A 20,384-nucleotide genomic window follows, 5' to 3' on the forward strand; every position below is an offset into this window, starting at 1 on the left:
TCCTCCGAGTTGTTGAAAAATGTCTTGTATGTTTGGCAAAGGATAGTTATCTGCTAAGGTCACTTCATTTAATTTGCGAAAATCTAGTACGATTCGATACTTCAGATTGCTGTGACTATCGTCCTTTTTCGGTAGGCACCAAAGCGGACTATTATAATCAGAATTAGACACAATGAGCCCGCTGTCCAAGAATTCTTTAATTTTATCCGCAATCGGTTTTCGATGTGCATTCGGAGGACGATATTGTTTGACATTAACGGGTTGGTTATTTATGGTAGGTATACGTTGTTGAATTAAGTGAGTAGCTGTTAGTTTCTCTCCAGGTAAATGAAATTGTTCATGGTAAATATCAATAAGATTCTCAATAGTCTTTCTCTCGTCGGGTTCAAGGTGACTAAGCCGTAAGAAGGCTTTGACTCTCTCAGGTCGGGGGTTTCCAATTATGTAGAATCTATAAGTAACACGTGCTTCCAAGCCTCGTCGGAGCATTCATGAATTGGCATTTTTTTTGATAAAGCATAACCCTCGTACGTCGTCGTCTAACTTGGTATATGTATTCATGAAATCGTTTAATAATTTTTTTACTTTTTCACACGTTTGTAAACATTGTTGTTCAGGAGTTTCCGATGAGAGTTTATCTTTTGTAATCGCTATCTCGTTACCTCTTCGTTCATTTTATCAAAATTAAATTTTCCGTTTTTAGCAGGGGTCAAATGTTTAACTATTTCAGATTGCGCTTTTATGAAAACATCCGAATAATCTTCGTAATTATTGCTTTATGGGGTTAACTCTTCTAGAGTCTTTTTGACTAAGGCTGTACCTTCTGTCTTATTTCGCTGTGAATTATGTGTTTCTAGCCTGGCTTTCGTTTTATACTTCTTTTCGCGTGAGCCCTTGTTTAGATCGGTAGTCTTTCGTTTATTAGAATCAAACTCGTCTCTCTTTTGAGCATTCATTATAACATCGTTGTTCTTTTTATCGCTAGTATTTGATGATCGAGATTCGATTTCGCGTATGTCACATAAATTTTCGTCTCTAAATTTCACTCTTCTTTTAATTTTTCTACTGTTGGCAGTCTTTAAACCAGATTTATGTACAGTTTTTGATTCTTTTGAGACTCGCGGACCTTCTTTTGATGCGTCCTCACCCGACTCTTGGGCTCGCTCGTTCGTAAAGACTGGTAGGTTCTCTTTTCCATTAAAAAAGGGTGGTTCTCCTTTTATCTCGCCTTTACCGTCTGACTCGGTAATATAGACTTCTTCTTCGTCACTCGAACTTTCGCCTCTGCTGTCATTTTTTGGTTGTATTATTATGCAGGAGCATTTATCTTTCTCAGCTCCTCCCGTTTCACTATAGATAATTTCCTTGTTCATCGTCTTATTTAACTTAATCTTTTCAATGTCATTTTCGCTGATTTCTAAAATCTTTCTCAATTATTTATTTGATTCTTCCGTATTTGTATCAGATTTGTCATCAACATCGCTCTCTAGATGTATGGTAATAAAATCAATATTTTTGTTAATTTCCTCAATATTTCTCGAGTTCTCTAATGAGAACGATCTATTGTGCACTTACACGTTTCCTAAACGTGTAAGTGCACAATATTCAACCGTTGATTTTCTTGCCATGTTTCCGCTATTGTCGTCGCTCTCTCGGCATGCAAGCGGGCGGCGGTTTTCTCTTATATATGTACCTTTCGAGTCGCTCTCTCGATTCGCAAGTGTGTATAAAATTTTAATTGCTAATTCATCAACTTTTGCGCCTTGTACATAGCTCTTTTGGCGTGTAAGCGCACAACATTCGATTTCATTAATTATCTCTGCACGAAATCCGTCGCTCTCTTGGCATGTAGGTTCATAAAATTCATAATAATCTTCTTTAAATGCCTTCGCAATCTCTGTTTCACAGTTCTGGCTTAATTTGTATAAACCCTCATTAATTTCTTCTGAAATCTTAATTTTTTCGCCATTATGCCTTGAGCAAGCCTGTTGACTTGACTCACACATGCCTCCGTTTGAACCATAACTTTCAATTCTTTGCTCATCTTGAATTCTGTTGTGTCAATATTAGTTTGTTGTTCTTCGTTGATATCCTAACTTTCTAACTTAAATGCTGCTGCGTCTCTCTTCATTCTTTTTTCACGACGTGGTAGAGGCTCGGCAGTGACTACCTGTGCCTATTGTGTACACATCCAACTCTGGACTCCGTCCTCTTGACTCGTGTCTCCACCGTCAACTACAATGGAGTCGAGCTTACAAGGATCGTCTTTTTCTTTTAGATCACCATTTATAAATGCGCTTTAGATTTTTGAATATCTCGAACAGTTTTCCGGGCTGATCTTGTTCTGAGGAAGCCTCTCCGACACGACTTCCTGTTACGCATCCCGTGGTAGATACGGCGATTCGTAATCGTATTCGTCATCTAATAAAAATTGTAAATTTTTATCGAGGAAAGGAATTTGTACGTTGGCTAAAATAAGACAATTTTGTTCATAACATATCTTTGCGCTTGTTTGCTTGAAGAACTCGTTACCCAATATACCGGCTTCTCTAATTAGGAAGTTATCCGGGACAACGTAAAAATTAATGTTAAGCTCGTCATAATCGACTGTGACTGTCCCCAATGTTTTAATCGCAGAGGGTGTAATTCCTCTTAAAATAATGATCTCTTGCGTGTTGATCGGCAAGTAAATCGGAACTTGCAATATTTTTAATAGATTAGTTGACGAGCCGATATCTAGCATAAAGATTGTAGGGCGTGTTGATTCCTTTATATCAATTTCGACGTTTAGAATATGACCGGTCTGATTTAAGTGGACAGTGGTCTCGTAAAGGACGTCTCCTCTTCTTGGGTCCTGGGATTCGGGCGAGCACTTGCGTTGGCTTCCCCATTGTCCGCCTGAGGATAGCCTCGGCCGCACAGTCGGACCGACTCCAAAAAAAAAATGGACAAAAGTCTTGCTTGAAGTGTGATTGCACTTAAAATAACTTAGCGAAAAAAAACATATAAATTTTAACAATTTTTCGTAAACATACAAAAATTAAAAATTGTTGATAACTTCTGACTAAAACATCTGATTTCAGCAATGTGTACTTTAAATTAAGAATCTGAGGTTTTTTTGCCGTTTTTTTACGACGCTTTAATTTTTTTTTCAATGGAGTAGTTTAATAATTTGGAAACAATAAATGATTATGTTTGGTCAATGTTTCTTGTACTAAATATGGGTAAAAAATGTGTACACGCGAATCACAATGTTTTTGCGGTAAGTATCGAATTATTGTAGAGATTGTTATATTATTGTACTATTTTTAAAATTACTATTATAATGCTACTACGAACTTACACTATTTACTTCATCATGCGTTTAAAAATGAAAATTGTTTATTAATAGAAATTCGATATTGTTAAATTTATGCATATGCATACTAGTACATGCATACACACATACATACATAGGATCTCTCTCTCGTAGAAAATTGAGCATATTATGGCAATAATTTTATCATGGAAGCATTTGAAAACGACGTATATCTAGAAATACTGAAAATACTTTGAAACAAACTAATAATATTACCTTATAAGGTAATATTATTAGTCACTCTAAACGCCGAAATCGAAAAATGAACGCTGCGAAGTCGGAATTTACTGATTTCTCCTTTTGAGAAGTAGAAAGTCCGAATTTTCAATTATACTCTTCTCTTCAATTTCTTTAGTGTTTTCTTGACTGATAGTTTTAATTGTTACTTTATTGTATAAAATTCGATACATAAAGATATTTTTCAAATATTAAGGTCTATATATATTTAGGCAAGTTTCTATTCGTTTCCAATAGTAGGTTACGATACGTGTGATTTAAATGGTTCTTTTTTACACGATGCGTAATTAGCATCCGAACGAGCGAGAGCGTTTAGCTCCGTGTAAAACTAAACCATTTGAGTCACAGGTATCGTATGAAATTTTATAGCACAGACTGCTAAAGTTCGCAAATCATGCCTATTAGTTTATCACACTCGCTAAGCTTGTGCGCTAACCTCACGGTGCAAATATGGATTACCTTAGTCACAGATAGGCGTGACTTAACAGCGGATGTTAGTCACACTGTGTCATAAAATCGGGGAGAATGGGGTAAGGGGGTTTAAGCATTTTTGTTATAACTTTTTAGCTTCCTTCTGGAGCCTTCACCCGATGTTAGATGCGCAGAACTCGGGGAGAGTAGGGTAACAGGGTTTGTGCATTGTTTTAGGTTTTTAGCTTCCCTCTAGGGCCTCCCTTCAATGTTAGATGCGTAGAATTGGGGGTGAGCAGGGTAAGAGGGTTTAAACATTTTTTTTCTTGACGTTTTTAGATTACACATGTTATTATGTATGAATTCATATCTGAGGCAAAAGTAAAATTGACATTTATATAACAAATGTAAAAATAATTAGCTTTAGAGAAGGGAATGAAAATATAATTTAAAGCATGTATTTTCCAATTGTACATATCTATCCAAAATTATGTAGAATATAACTTTATTGCAAATTTCACGAAAAACGCACACTTTTTACTTTTCAAAGGTTGAAATTACAATATTTCGACTTTAACATCGTTGTTAAATTTTGGCGTTTAAAGATTAGATTCAAAATGTACTTTGAAAAATGTTGGTATAAATATGGCCATAATATGCTGAATATTCTACAAGCTTGGGCTTTTCTAAATAATATTTAAAATTATTAACTGTACATCTTTTTCAGAGTCGAAACTAATACAGATATGTTTCAAAGATTATTCTTGAACTCTGATCCATATTTGTCTCTCATTAATTTATCTTCAAGTAAGAAGTCGAAAAAGTTGAACAATATAAAAAGACTCCTTATTATTGATTCAACTAAGGAAGAAAGCGATGACAGCAATAGTCCCTACTGAAAAAAATCAGATGACAATCAACTGATAATCATGCCAAAACGTCAGCTGATTATAAGGTGATTTCGGCTCAGTATTTTTAATAAAGCTGATAGTTATAAATATGCGTTTATGTGAGATAAAATGTTGATGATAATCAGGTGATAATCATTCAAAATTTGTAACCATTAATATATTTATTATAAATTGTTTCAAATAATTAAAATTTATAAATTTCAAATAATGAGGGCAAGTACTGGTGTTACTATCAGGATGATAACACGAAAACTCTGGCTGTGAGCTCCAATATTTTTGTTTTTCAATATTTTAATTTAAACAAATTTTTTTTAATCACCTGATTATCATCAACATTGTATCTCACATAAACGCATATTTATAACTATCAGCTTTATTAAAAATACTGAGCCGATCATTTATTTATTCGCTTCTTTATTTTATTATTTGTTTCTTATTTATATATTTGTTTGTTTGTACAAATTTTGTATGTCTTTATACGTTATTGACATTGTCTTGTTATTTACCTATATTTAATATAATTTAATTAATTATGTATGAATTTCGTATTCATTTAATTTTTATTTTTGAATTTATTAATATAAAAAGACCATTTCCTTGCTAGTCTATACTTCAGAAAACGTATGATACCACATGAAAGAGACTTGAAAATTTGTAGATTGAATTTCTTTTGTACATATATATTATTGTAATAGAAAAGTATTTACGCTAAAAATAGAGTAAATATTATAGAAATAAAAAATGAATATCATGTTAAATATTATAAAAAGCAGTAAAGAAAGTAAAAAAAAGATTGTTTTAGAGATTGCTAAACAAATATTTTAAATTTATTCGAATTTCTACGCATGTTTCTAAGATATAGAGATATACCTGTTAGTGACGATTTCTAAATCACAACAAAGGGTACGGATTATTTAAATATGCCATAATACCATTCAAGCCACAACTACGTGTTACAATTTAAAAACACCTATTTAAATATAATTATACTTTGTAAATGGCTTATCTATTAATGTATGTATAAATGTTCGTTCCCGTTTCTATATTAACAATATTATAATAATTTCTTCTTGTAACTATTGTAATCAGCATTTTGCAAGTATTTTCGGATCAGCAAATTTTTTTACCAATATTTTTCACGGGAAAAATTGACCAAACATAATCATTCATTGTTTCCAAATTATTCAACTACTCTATTGGAAAAAAAATCAAAGCATCGTAAAATAACCGCAAAAAACCTCAGATTTACCATTTAAGGTACACATTGCTGAAATCAAATGTTTTAGTCAAAAGTTATCAGCAATTTTTTATTTTTGTATGTTTACGAAAAATTGTTAAAAATTATACGTTTTTTTTCGCTTAGCCGTTTTTTTATTAGAATCGGTATCACCGTGACGGACTTGGATTCGTAAAATACATACAAAAATAAACATTTTTACCGTTTTTGAAGTTATTTTAAGTGCAGACACTCTTCAAGCAAGACTTTTGTCCATTTTTTTTTTGATTCGGTCCCACTGTGTGACGCCCGTTTAATAAATACGGTCGGGCGATATATATATATATATACATAAATAAATAAAGATTATTTTAAAATTGGTCCAAATAAAGGGGATGCTGCAATTAAATATTTGTGCAGATATGCACAAGTCAGTTCAGTCAGCAGCGCTCGGAGCGAGCGGTCGTGTTTTGCGCGCGCGTGCGTTTTGCTCGGAGCAGTATATAAAACTTTGTATATAAATGAAATTTAATCATCTTATTTTTGTTTAAATAACAACATATAATACTGTCAATATAGCGCCAATTGTGAAAACACCGGATAAGCCGGATCGCAGTTTTTACAAGTGTCATCCAAGTAAAATAGTGAAAACAGTGATTTGTATAATTTGTGAGAACGCATATCATAAAAGTGATTTCAAGAAGACTAAAAATCCTGTGCATGTTGGTGAACATTTGATTATATGCCAAGATCATGTCCTAGGAGATTTAACCACTAATACCGAACAACATATGCTAAATGATGTGTCAAAGAAAACCATTGCGCTTATAAAAATGAAAACATCAGAAGAAATCAGGGAACTACTACTAAAAGATAAAAACAATAAAACAGCTGAAAAACATAATACAACAATTATGGACGAGGAAAATGAACTGGAGAATCTTGTGGCAGAAAACACCCTATTGAAACAACTAGTAGCAGAACTGCAAGACAAAAATCAGCTTCAGGAAGAAATAATTGAAATGCAAAAACAAAAAAGCACAGAGTCACAGACAAATATAAAATCATGTGCAGAGGTTATAAGAGACATAAAGTCGAAACCAAAGCGAGTACCAAGTATAATGATTAAGGTTAATGACCCCAATCGGATAAATACAATGGAACTGCTCACGAAGTGTCTAGTTACAGAGAAAAACGCGCAAACTAAGTATATACGTAAAAAGAATGAAAGCGAAATAGAAGTCAGCTGTATGAATTCAAAAAGTCTAGAAACACTCGAGAACGTGTTAACAAGTAAACTTAAAAATTGTCAAGTCAATGTAGAGCAACAAGGTAATCCAAAAATAAAAATTGTTGGTATAGACAACGCTACAAACATGGATGAACTGGACATAGAAAGTGATATTAATACACGCAACTTTAAAAACTTTAACAGCTCATGTAAGGTACTACACATGTACACCAATAAAAGGAACAAAACCAGCACAGTACTAATGGAATGCTCACCAGATATATACAAGTCAATACGTGAAAACAACAATAAGGTTTTTGTAGGTCATCAGTGCTGTAAAGCCTATGATCTGATAAACGTGGAAGATACGGACATAGTGCATCAAAGTGTAGGAATGATCCTGCATGTATAAAGTGCTCTGATAAACACAATGTGAGTGTATGCAATAACAATAAAATTGAGTGTGTAAACTGTGTATTTAACAATAATTAATTCAAAACAAGTTTACCAACAGATCATCTACCAACAGACAGACTGAAGTGTTCTATACTCAAAAAGAAGATAAAAAATATATTAACTCTATTGATTACCCAATCACATCTGTATTACCGGCTTGGGATGAAACAAGTGCAATTAAACAAATACAGACAATACAAACTAACAAGCTACTATACCAGAGGTCAGTAGCACCAGGAAAGAACGTGGGAAAATTCCAAAGAGCTACGCAACTCCAAGGCATCAGTCAGCAGAATTATCCAGCAAACACAGTAGCTGATATTCAATAATGGAAGCACAAATAAATTTGATTGAAGAAATACAAAATAGTCTAAATGAACAAGAGCGGATGTACAGGGATGTCGAGACTTTTAATAAGGATAGAAGTAGTGATAATGATCATATCCTGTACTTAAACATCAGAAGCCTAAATGCCAATTTCGAAAAGTTACAAATCTTTCTTAAAAGTCTAAAAATAAAACCATATGTTATTGTATGCACAGAGGTATGGAAATTAACACACTATCAGTATTATAGAATAAAAGACTACAAATTATATTACAATCACGGCGACATCAATAAAAATGATGGTGTTGTGGTTTATGTAAATGAGAATGTTAAACATACTAATGAGACGATTGTAACAGGTGAGCTTAAAATACTAAACACAATTATCTCCCTTAATAATAAAAAGCAATTATAAATCTCATCGTTATACAGATCACACGGACTAAGTTGTATAGAATTTAATCAGAATCTCAAAATCTATTTAGATCAGAAAAAAAAAGTAAAAAACTATATTATAATTGGTGATTTTAACATAAATATACAGGATTACAATCATATAAGTGTAGAGTTCCTAAACAACCTTCTGGAAAATGGTTTTCTACCAGGGTTTACAAACACCACCAGACCAACAAACATAATTACAAATGAAGGAGCGTGTATTGATGATATCTTTATTAAAAGTGACTTCCTGAATAGTAAATCGCTAACACTTATGACACCTATTACTGATCATTATCCACTATTCTTGGAATTAAAAAATCGAACACTAAAACAAGATAACAAACAGTTAGAAGGAGACTTTTATCGTTACAATTACAAAAAACTTAATAACACTTTTATAAAGGCAGCAAAAATTGATCATGAAAAGAAAACAATCGAGAAAAATAGTGATGATCCCCAGAAAACTCTGGGCCTGCATTAATATCAAAATAGGCAAAAATAAAAATAAAACTGAGGCTACTATTAGTCAACTAAAAACTGAAGACAATACAATAATCACAAATAGAATAGAAATTTCAAATAAAATGAACGAATATTATTGCATACTTGGCGAAACATTGAGTAATAAAATAATTACACCAAGTAATAAAAAACTAGAATTACCTAAAAGAAATCCAAAAACAATCTACATTAAACCAACCAACGAATCAGAAATTATAAAAATTATAGACTACATGAAACTAAAAAACGGAGGTATAGATAAAATAAGTGCAAGAATACTCAAAATTACTGCTGCTATTATTGCAGACCCCCTGGCCCACGTTATAAATCAATGTATTGAAATAACAATTTGGCCAGATATGCTGTAGGCGGCTGAAGTAATACCAATATACAAAGCTGGGAAAAAAATGAAATGGGTAACTATAGACCGATATCACTAATATCAAATATTGCTAACATCTTTGAAAAAGTTATGCACAGGAGAATTATAGACTTCGTAAGTCAAAGTAAGATATTAAGTAAACGTCAATATGGATTTATGAAAAACATTGGAACCAAAGATGCTTTGAACATAATCTCTAAAACAATATACGAAAACCTAGATCAGAGTACACCGATAGCTATTACATTCCTAGACCTGGCAAAGGCATTTGTCACTGTAAATCATATTATACTATTAGACAAGCTTTATGCATGCGTATGAGAGGTAAGGGTCATCAACTTATTACGAGTTACTTAAACAATAGGAAACAAAAAGTAAAAATAGGTTCACATACAAGTGATTTCGAAAACGTAAATACTGGTGTCTCACAAGGGACGATACTTGGCCCATTGCTTTTTATAGTTTACGTAAATGACTTACTGATGAATATGCCAGAAAACTCTATAATATTCTATGCAGATGACACGGCAGTGACAGCTAATGGAAAAACCTGGTCTGAAGTTAAAGTAAAAATGAACAAACACCTTGAAGATACCTCAACAACATCACTTTTGGAAACTATTGCGATAGCGTGCCAAAGAAAATTAAATTTAAAATTAATCACGAAATACTAAAGAGAGTAAATGAACGAAATACTTAGGCCTAATATTTGATTCTAATATGAGATGGGATAAACATATTTAATATCTCATAAATACTAGATACCTCATTTTTATTTTCAGTAAAATTTCCAAATTCATGGATACATCTACTCTAAGAATAATTTACTACGCATTTTTCCACAGTCTGATTAACTATGGAATAATTGCGTGGGGTGGTGCGTACCAAAATAATTTGCAACTGTTACAAACGGTCCAAAAAAGAATCCTGAAAATTATAAATAAAAATACCTTTCAAAGAGCTAATCCGCTTAACCTACAGCAATTATTCGCATACGAAAGTCTACGCTATCATTATACTAACTTTAAAGATCAGTTTATTAATTCAACAAGCAGAACAAGAAATAAATAATCCTACCTATAACAAAACTGTAAGGACAAAGAATAGTTACATCAAAGCGATTAACATCTATAATAAACTACCGAATGATCTAAAAATCATAGACATGCGGAGAAAAACAAACGTCAGAAAAATACAAGACTGGTTAAGAATTAATGAGTAAAAAAACAAATACCACGACAATAGACTGCCAGCAACTGAAAATATGGCTCTCTGAGATAGGCAACCAAGATCAATGTGAGTGTAGATGTGTAATATCCTCAAAAATGCAGAATTTAATACAGCAAAGAAAAGAAATGAATAATGATCGACAAGGAACTACAGAAAACTCTGTATATTTAGATATTAGAACCTACATTTACGCAAAAGGCAAATGTAATTCATACAATATACGAAAACATCGTCGTATCTCCACCTACAATTACAGCAAAATCATTAATACATATCCAAATATTATTGATAGTTTAGACGATATAACAAACGATATTATAAATACCTGGATGTTCAAAATAAAAAAAAAAAAGGCTAATATCAAATTCATTAAATTCATTAAAGGAACATGCAATGACTTGGAAAACATCAAAAATCCTAATATTAAAAAATATAAACCAATTAAAATGGTCTTCTCCGTGATAGATGGAATGGCTGCAGAAAATAGCAACAAAGCAAGAAATAGAGAAGCGGCTGCCGCACCTGGACAGAAAATCACGGAATCAGCCAGCCATAGAATGTCCTATGGCGACATTAACTATCTAGGATCAAACAAAACCTTTTTCTACTTTGACAGAGGAATAAGAGGGAAACAGGTTTTTACAACCTCAGTGTCTTCTCTCAAATTACAGTCACCGTATAAGGACATAGTAATAATAGATGAAATAATTTTTACATCAGACTGTAAATGTGACTCATCATATCAGCACAAATAAATGTTTCCACACTATAAGTTACCTGTGCGGTTAGACTTACGTGCCCGGATAGGCTCAACTCAACAGAGAAAATGTCGTACATAAGTGAAAAAAATGCAACAATGGATAAATTTATGACAGCAAGACAAATATTAGTGCGAAATATGAAAAGTGCCATTATACAAAGTTAGAATATAATATTTTAAATGTTAAATTTTTTCTTTACAATACCAAAATACAATACAAAAACATAGAATCTAAAAAATCGTGCAATATAATCTTATTTAATGAGATCTTTAATGTCGTCGTAGCATTAGTCGTATAAAAGAACAAATCATAGAATCACTTACTAATAATTAAGAAAATGTTAACAAAATTTTTATATATTAATATTAAAAGGATTATATGTCACTAAATAAATCAATAAATAAATAAATAAATATGCTGTTATTTTTTAAAGCCATCTATTTGTGAATATTAGATGACGAATGATTTATGTATTCGTGCATATTATAAGATGTAATCAGTAAATTTAATCCAGATAAAAGTGATGCTGCGATTGAATATTTGTGCAGCTATAATTTTTTTTAAGTTATTTGTTTGTGAATATGAAATGACGAATTATGTATTCATGCATATCACAAAATATTATCTGCAGATTCAATTTACATGAAAGGGAAGCTGCAAATAATTACTCGTACATATTTAATTGATTTTTTAAAGTTTTGTGTTCTTGAAATATAATGACGAATGCTGTAAGTATTCATTCATATCACAAGATTAAATCTGCAGTTTTGGTTGAGATCAAAGATATGCTGCAAATAATTATTTGTGCAGATATGCTCCTTTTTTTTAAAGCTATGTGTTTGTGAATATGAAATGACGAATGCCGTATGGTTTTATGCATATCACAAAATGTAATTTGTAGTTTTGGTCAAGATCAAAAGAATGCTGCGAATAAGGTTTTGTTCAGATATCATCTCTCTTTCAAAACTATCTGCTTGTGAACATAAAATGTAGCTATAACTACTTTTATAGAATGTTGGCTTTATTAAATATATTAATTTATACTCGACGGTAATTAATTCTTATAAAACGTTTTTAAAGTCGTGCTTTCGATTCAATTTAGTTGCAAAAAGGAGAGAGAACGAATGCGGGATTAGGCATTTACTTGTTAATGCAGCACGAATCAAAATGCTAGTTTAACTACTGCTTGCTCTTTAAGGAGAGAGAGAGAGAGAGAGAGAGAGAGAGAGAGAGAGAATCTAAATAGTTTATCCTAAAAATATGATCGACGCTTACCTTTTGTCGTGCGGGTCTCCTGCAGTGCTGGGTCCTCCGGCTACCTGCTCGGCTTCGGTGAACAGTAACTTCGCAAACGATTGGGATTAAGGGCCGAGAGGGATTCAGGAATAGGGGTGTCGATTTATTCACTCCTGATTTACGTTGAAATGTTGTATTTATTTAAATTTGTGACAGAATCATAATGGTTAACGCGGTTTGTTTCAGATTTCGAGAATTGCTTACGGCGCTTAACGACGTAGGATGTCGCAGATACCAGAGACAATTTATTCGAGAGATATATTTGTAATTTACCGATTCCGACAATGAAATATAATAATTATGAACGGTTTCGCTTAATTCGTGTTTCGACTGATTGTCTCGAAATTTTTATGTCATTTATCCAAAGATCTAAGGTGTACTGCGCGACAAATTCTGAGTTAAAATCGAGAAAATTCTTGAGTGTTCGCGTTTTTAGCTCGAAACGAACTGACGTGAAGCGTCTGAAAATTAGGATTACTAGTGCATTGCACGTGCAGTTTATGCTGGGCCCTTTTATATCATGTAGTCGCTTTTGTGATAAACAGGTGTGTAGGTGAGGCGTTGACTTCTTTAGCGGAGAGGTCCATTCAGAAGACTTAGTTTCTCTGTGTTGTCATATTTTTGAGCTTGCTATCACATGTACATAGGGTCTAATCCCCTTTCTAGGCCGTTTCCCCCCTTGTGCATTTCTTGTGCTCAATATTCTTAGAAATTCGGTTCCTGTTGCTACCTGGCTTCTTCTTTTTTGGCTGTTGTTCGTTGTTCCGAGTCGTGCTGTGCTTTGCTTTGAGGTATGTGACTGCTTGTTTGCACAGCTGTGGAATGCTGGTGGCTACTGCTTGATTCTTGTTTTACGATGAAGAATATTCGTAGCTTATGCCGCTTTTATTTGAGTGCGTATGTATGGCTGTTTGGTTGTTTGTAATCGGGCCATCTTTCTTCTTCGTTTGCTAGGCGGGCTTTGGAAGACTTCTGGCTCGTAGCTGGTGCAGGGCGTTACACCTTTCCGTGTATGTATGGATCGACGTGGTATTCATGTAAGTGCGCATCTTGTAGATGTCTGTGTGTGCGTTTTCTGTAGTCTGTAGTGCTTGTTTTATGATGCTGTGATTTGGGGATTCGCGCTCTTGTTACAATTTTTGTTGTTATTTATTCAAATTGGTTGTCATTAGTTTCGATAAAGTCTCTTTTGATTTCGACGTCTCTCGTCTTCTCGCGTTTCTGTATAATGCATTCATAGTGTATTCTATTGAGTTTAAGTGAGTCATCATGCTCTCTGGCCTATGCCGTTCGGTCGCTTTATTTATGCTATTGTCGTCGGCTGCTCCCTCACTTACGCTCTAACTCAGTAGGACTCTGTTCTAATATTAGTTCTGTTATTATTTTATAATGAAAATAGAAATGCGAAATTTTTTTAGCACTTCACACTATAGAGGCAAACAAGTTGCCTGTACATAGGAATAGAAGAAATGAAACCTTACATACTAATAATCATAGACATAGGTCACATTTGTGATTGTCTGACCTAAACCACGGTTTCTTTACTAAAACTTTATAGTTTTATTTTTATGGCGACTTTACTTAAATCTAGGGATTTAAGATCATTGCTCAGTGTGTTAACCACGTAAATAGCCACGTAATAGTTATTTTTTCGAGTAATAGTTCGATAAACTGAATGCTTTTATTTCTAGTATTCAGGGTTGCAACTAATTAATGACTTATTTGATTTAATTATTTCCATAATTAATAATTAAATCTTTTAATTATAAATTATATGGCCTATAATTAATAATCAAATATCTTAATTATTAATTACCTCAAAACTTGCTCTCTAACGCTCGCTCGTTCAATTTAAACATTGATTTTTCATCAATATTTCAATATAATTTTATTTGAAAATCGAAATTGATTGCATTATAACATTAAAACATAATACTTATTATTTAAATTTATGCGATGTGATGTATTAAATATAATACCAAAGGGATTTAATTTTATTTACCAAACTAAACAAGAAAAATCACGTGATGTATCACACAGTCAATCACGTGATAGATTGATTGAATTCTTACGTAATCAATTACGTAACTACATAGTGTGATTTTTCACGTGAAAAATCATGTCAGAAATCATTTATAAAACTATTTACAAATCTCAAGTCATCCTCTTCCTCTATTATATTGAAATGTGTCTGGTAGTCTCCGGCTATAAGTTCACTTCATCCCCAAAAATACCCCTTCTTAGGAGTTGAGGTCAACCAGAAGTTTACTGAAAGTAGACTAAAAGTATACCGGAAGTCGACCGAAAGTTGACCGGAAGTAATGGGAATAAATGTTAGTGTGACAGTTGAATTTGAATAATAAGTATGGGCTATGTGAAAAAACAAATCAATTATTTATTGATCTATTATCTGTGTATTTTATAATATCCCATCTATTTATCTATTATCAATAAGGTATTATAAAATATTATACTGTTTTAATCAAATTTCCGTCTTGATGAAGTTTTTTGCTATTTTGATTTGATAAATATACGATGTCATTGTTATCCACATCCATCAGTATGATTCTTTCAAAATGATGATTGCAATTATTAGTTTTTTTATCAGCTAAACTTATTATTTTATTAGCTATATTATTTTTTGATTAATTTTTAGCATTTAGTTTTTCTTTGTGTTGGCTTCTAAAAAAGTTAATGATTCCCTAGTAGAAATGGATTGTATGCCAAAGTGTGCCATAGTGTGCCATAATGTTCCAAGGTGTTCAAATTCGGAAATTTATTACACTTTGGCATACCTTGGTATACTTTGGCACACTCTGGCACACTTTGGCACATTTTGACACACATGGGTTTTTCGGAAATTGAGGTCTTAGAAAATTTTTGTAAGAAATCTGGAAAACTTGTATTCCCGATGGATTCCCCTGTTGAGGCATGTTTTTCGAACATTTACGGCGGACAGCAGCTTTAAGGTAATTACGGGCAATTGTTAATGAATATTGTAAAAGTACTAAGTATCTAAAGCTGCTTGAAGTACATGAGTTTAAATTTTTGTATTAACTGTAACGAGTACTTGTGGCTCAGTGGTAGACCATCAGCTTACTAACCCAAAGGATCTGGGTTCAAGTCTTACCGACGCTAGAATTTTTTTTTTTTATTAAATTATTTATTGTTACGTTCTATAACTGGGGCTTCAAGCTCCACGCGTGCCGTCGATATGACGGCATCGTGCAGTGGCAATGTTTTGGCGCGCGGGCGGCGGGATATATCTCATTGTACCGAAGTGTGCCAAAGTGTGCCAAAATGTGCCATAGTGTGCCATGCTGTGCCATACCGTGCCAAACTGTGCTATACTGTGCCATACTTTGTTAAAAAAGAGATGTTTGTTTCCGAAAAACCCATGTGTGTCAAAGTGTGCCAAAGTGCAGCAAATTTCCGAATTTGAACACTTTGGCACACTTTGGCACAGTATGGCACACTTTGGCACATTTTATTACACTTTGGCACACTATGGCACATTTTGGCACACTTTGGCACACCCAATTATTTCCACTAGGGTTACTGTTTATAATTAATAATATAATATTAATTATATCAAAATATAATTTAAATTCAGCAAATTTTATTGCGTGAGTAACGTTTCTTATAATTGAAATTTGAGCAATCGTTGCAAAATAAATTTTATTTTTATAATCTTTTGATATTTGAAAAAATGATAAATTTAATGCATCATACATTCTAATCAAATGCTCTCGCATTTTACTAATGTTTAATTGAACATTGCATGGACAAATATTAGATACAATAGCGACTGCGAATGCTATATACCAAAAACACCGCAATCATAATAATTAGTCTGATACTGTCCTTGTTCAAAAGATATGCGTAAATTATCTTTATTTGGAAACAGCCTATTAATACAAATTGTATGATCATTATCTAGACGTTTTTTGTTAATGCTATCAAAAATTCGTATTACATTGTGTTTGTACCACAAACAAATCCAGTCTCTGTTTGTACTTGAACCAGAAAAAAGTATTTAAATATATTCTTTAGTTCTATCAATAGGTTGAATATTAGACAATTGAAAATTAACTGCAGATTCCATATCAAAAATCGAGTAAAATTCCAAAATGGTGTTGAATTCAAGTATATGGTTGTCATTCAATTGACTTTTAGAATTAAAATAGTTTCCAATTCCCTTAAAAAAAAGTACATCCATAGTATCATAAATGTATCATAAATTGTCGTATAACAGCAAATAATCTATTTTTCATTTTCATTTTCATCAGGTATTCCTGCACTAATTAATTGGTTTAAGTGATTTGCAGCATGAATTTTTTCACTTCTTTTTTAAACAAATGTCACATCGACAGAGACGAATTGACGTAGAAAAGTATAAAACTTTAATACATAACAAAATCACGTCTTTTTCTCGCCAGTGATAAATATCTATATGCAAAGATAACTTTTTTGATAATAAATCTTTAATATTTAAAATATTCACTTTTACCCCTATTAAGAATTGACATTAAGAAACAAGATCTTAACAAAACTTGAATTTTATTACTATTGCAATATATATTTTAATCGAGCGACGTTAGGAGTGGAGGTAAATCGCACTAATTCTTATTAAGAGTAGGATAATGGATTGTAAAGTTGAGGATCAGGGTTCAATCTTCTATTAAGGTGAAGATTTTTTTTTAATTTTTTTGCAGTCAATTTATTTGGATTAGCATCAACAAATATACTTTTCATAATTATTTAGTAAAAACAAAATAATTTATTTTAATTTGAACAAATACTTCAATTTTATGAGTGATTTCTGGCGTGATTTTTAATGTATTTTCTTATGTGAGAAATCACGCTAAATAGTCACATGATAAATCATGTGATTCTTTTCGCTAGGAAATAGACTAAACAGCAGAAAAAAGAACTAAATTTGACGTCAAGACTATAACATCACTATAAACGATTAATGAGATATTGCGAAATGTCCGTCATGGTAACGGTCATAATTTTTTAAATGTTCCGTACATCGAGATCTGATAATGAATCGAAGTAATTTAGAGAAAACGCGATATAATATAGATGTTGGCGTCATGTTAATTAAACTACTTCGATTGAGTATTAGAATCATAAAACAGATAGATGACGTTGTAATCATAATTCGATTTTCTAAAATTCGCAAATTGAGGCGCCGCAAGAGGGTGCTGTCATCGGCTCTGAAAGTTATACCATATCATGCGATCTTTGGAGGCAGGTTTGAACATGATTTTACTAGTTTAAAGAAACAGAAGTTATAGAAGAACTATAATATTATGTAGCGCAATATGGTTTCAATAGTAGACATTTTGGAATTAATATCCTATATTAATGGGAGTACGAGACCTTTTGAAGAAGAAAGCAGAATTGTTAATTCTAATCACATATTATTATGTGGACATTGTGGAATTAAACAAAATCCACAAACGGACAAATATTTTGAAACAGTAAAAAATGTAAACACATTGTAGGAGTACTGTTAATTTGAAATAGGTACACACATACATATGGGATGTTCCACGTCAAACGTAACAAAGCTCTGCCCAAAATTCCTTTTGATCTAAAAATTTTTTAAAATATGGAAAATTTAGCATTTTTTATGTACTTTCAATTAGTGAGGGGCGTTTTTTAAAATTTTTTTCCCATACGGAGCTACGCGTTCCCTAACTTTAAAAAATTACTACTTTACGAAATGATCAAGCTGTCAGAAATCACAGGGGCTCAGAAAAATCCTAAGCAACGACTATTTTCATGTATTTTGAGCTGCTGAACAAGAATCCGACGGTATTTTTTACCGATACCTCAAGCGTTCGTCCCTAACCACAAAAAACACCCCCCAAAATTGCTTTTTCACGCAGTTGAGAGGTTTATCCTGCGATCGACGGGAGGAAAATTATTGACAGAGAGTATTTTTATGTATTTTGTGCTGCTGAACACGAAACCGGTTGTCTTTTTTACCGATACCTCAAGCGCTCGTCCCTAACCTCAAAAAAACACCTATCAGCTTTAGTAAATCCGCCAAACTACGTACAAAATGGTGTGTTTTTGGCTGGTGAAAGAGGCACGCATAGCGTGTGTGTATGTGTAATACACCAAAATTTCAAGGCCATGCTTGAAGCATCCAAATTGATGATTCTCACGAAGGAATCTGGTGATCCAATAAATGGTTATATCGATTGCTTTTCGTTCATCTTATGCTGAAATCAGAATCCTGCTTGTTTTTTAGAAAGTTGTCAAAAAGTGGTAATTTTTTAAGATTTGAAGAACATGTATCTTCTGTACTATACGAAAGTAAGATTGAAGAATTAATTTTTAGTGTCCGGCAGTCAACAAATAAATGTACTTCGAAAAGAGAATGTCTTTCGGTGGATGATTTTACGTCTGAATTGTCTTTGAGTTTAAAAAAACTTATACCACATCATTTCATCGCAAAAAATCAATCTAAATATATAAAAGATCAGAAGAACAATTTACAAGAGAACAAAGGGCTTCTGGAGATGGATTTCGTTCAGGATGCTGCTCAGCAATTTCATTTTAACAATGATCAGTGTACAATAAATGTTGCACTATATTATAGAGAAGATAATGAAACAAGGCATTGTAGTTTTATAGCACTTTCTGAATGTACTACTCATGATACGGCCGCAGTTTATATTTTACAAGAAAAGATTATTTCTGAAATAAAGAAAAGAATCCCAAAAATGAATAAGATTATATACGTCACAGATGGTGCAAAGCAGCACTATAAAAATAGATATCAAATGATGAACTTGGTTAATCATGAGTCAGATTTCCAAATAATGGCAGATTGGCATTTCCATGCTACTGCTCATGGAAAGGGTTCATGTGACGGAGTAGGAGCCGTATTAAAAAGAGAAGCTACTCGTACTAGCTTGCAGGTCAAAGCTATGGAAGCAATTTTAAATTCAAAACAACTTTATGACTGGGCGAGACAAAAGTTCCAAACAATAACATTCTTTCACTATTCCAAAAAAGATTACGAAAAAACTTCAAGATCACTAAAGAAAAGATTCTCGGCTGCTCCGTCTGTTACAAAAATTTCAGAAGGACATGCGTTTTTAGTTTCTCCCGACAAAAAAATTACTGTGTTTAGATACTCTGATGCACGAAGTCCATTATCAATAGTGCAATATTAATAATTGAATTTAAAATATGTTCAACAAAATAATACAAATATCCAAAAATAAAAGTAATAATTAAAAAACTTAAAAAAATTAAAAAAAAGAAAGTAATGCGGGCTCTGTAATAAAGACAGTCCCAACCCTGTAAAACGCAGAGAGCTTTCATAGGAATCAATAAAAAAATTGCACAGTATAAACCATATTATTAGTAATCAGTTACATTATTTAAGTGAACTGAAGTAAAAGTAAAAAAATAAAATTTAGCTTCGTGATCAAATTCAGTGGACCAAAATTCATAAAAATAGCCTTCGTCAATGATTTTCCTCTAGATGTAAATTTCTTAACCGCGTAAAGAAAACATTTTGGATGGTTTTTTGAGGTTAAGGACGAGCGCTTGAGGTATCGGTAAACAAGACGGCCGGTTTCGTATTCAGCAGCACAA

Source organism: Nasonia vitripennis, assembly GCF_009193385.2.
Source record: "Nasonia vitripennis strain AsymCx chromosome 4 unlocalized genomic scaffold, Nvit_psr_1.1 chr4_random0003, whole genome shotgun sequence".
In the NCBI taxonomy this organism is placed as follows: domain Eukaryota; kingdom Metazoa; phylum Arthropoda; class Insecta; order Hymenoptera; family Pteromalidae; genus Nasonia; species Nasonia vitripennis.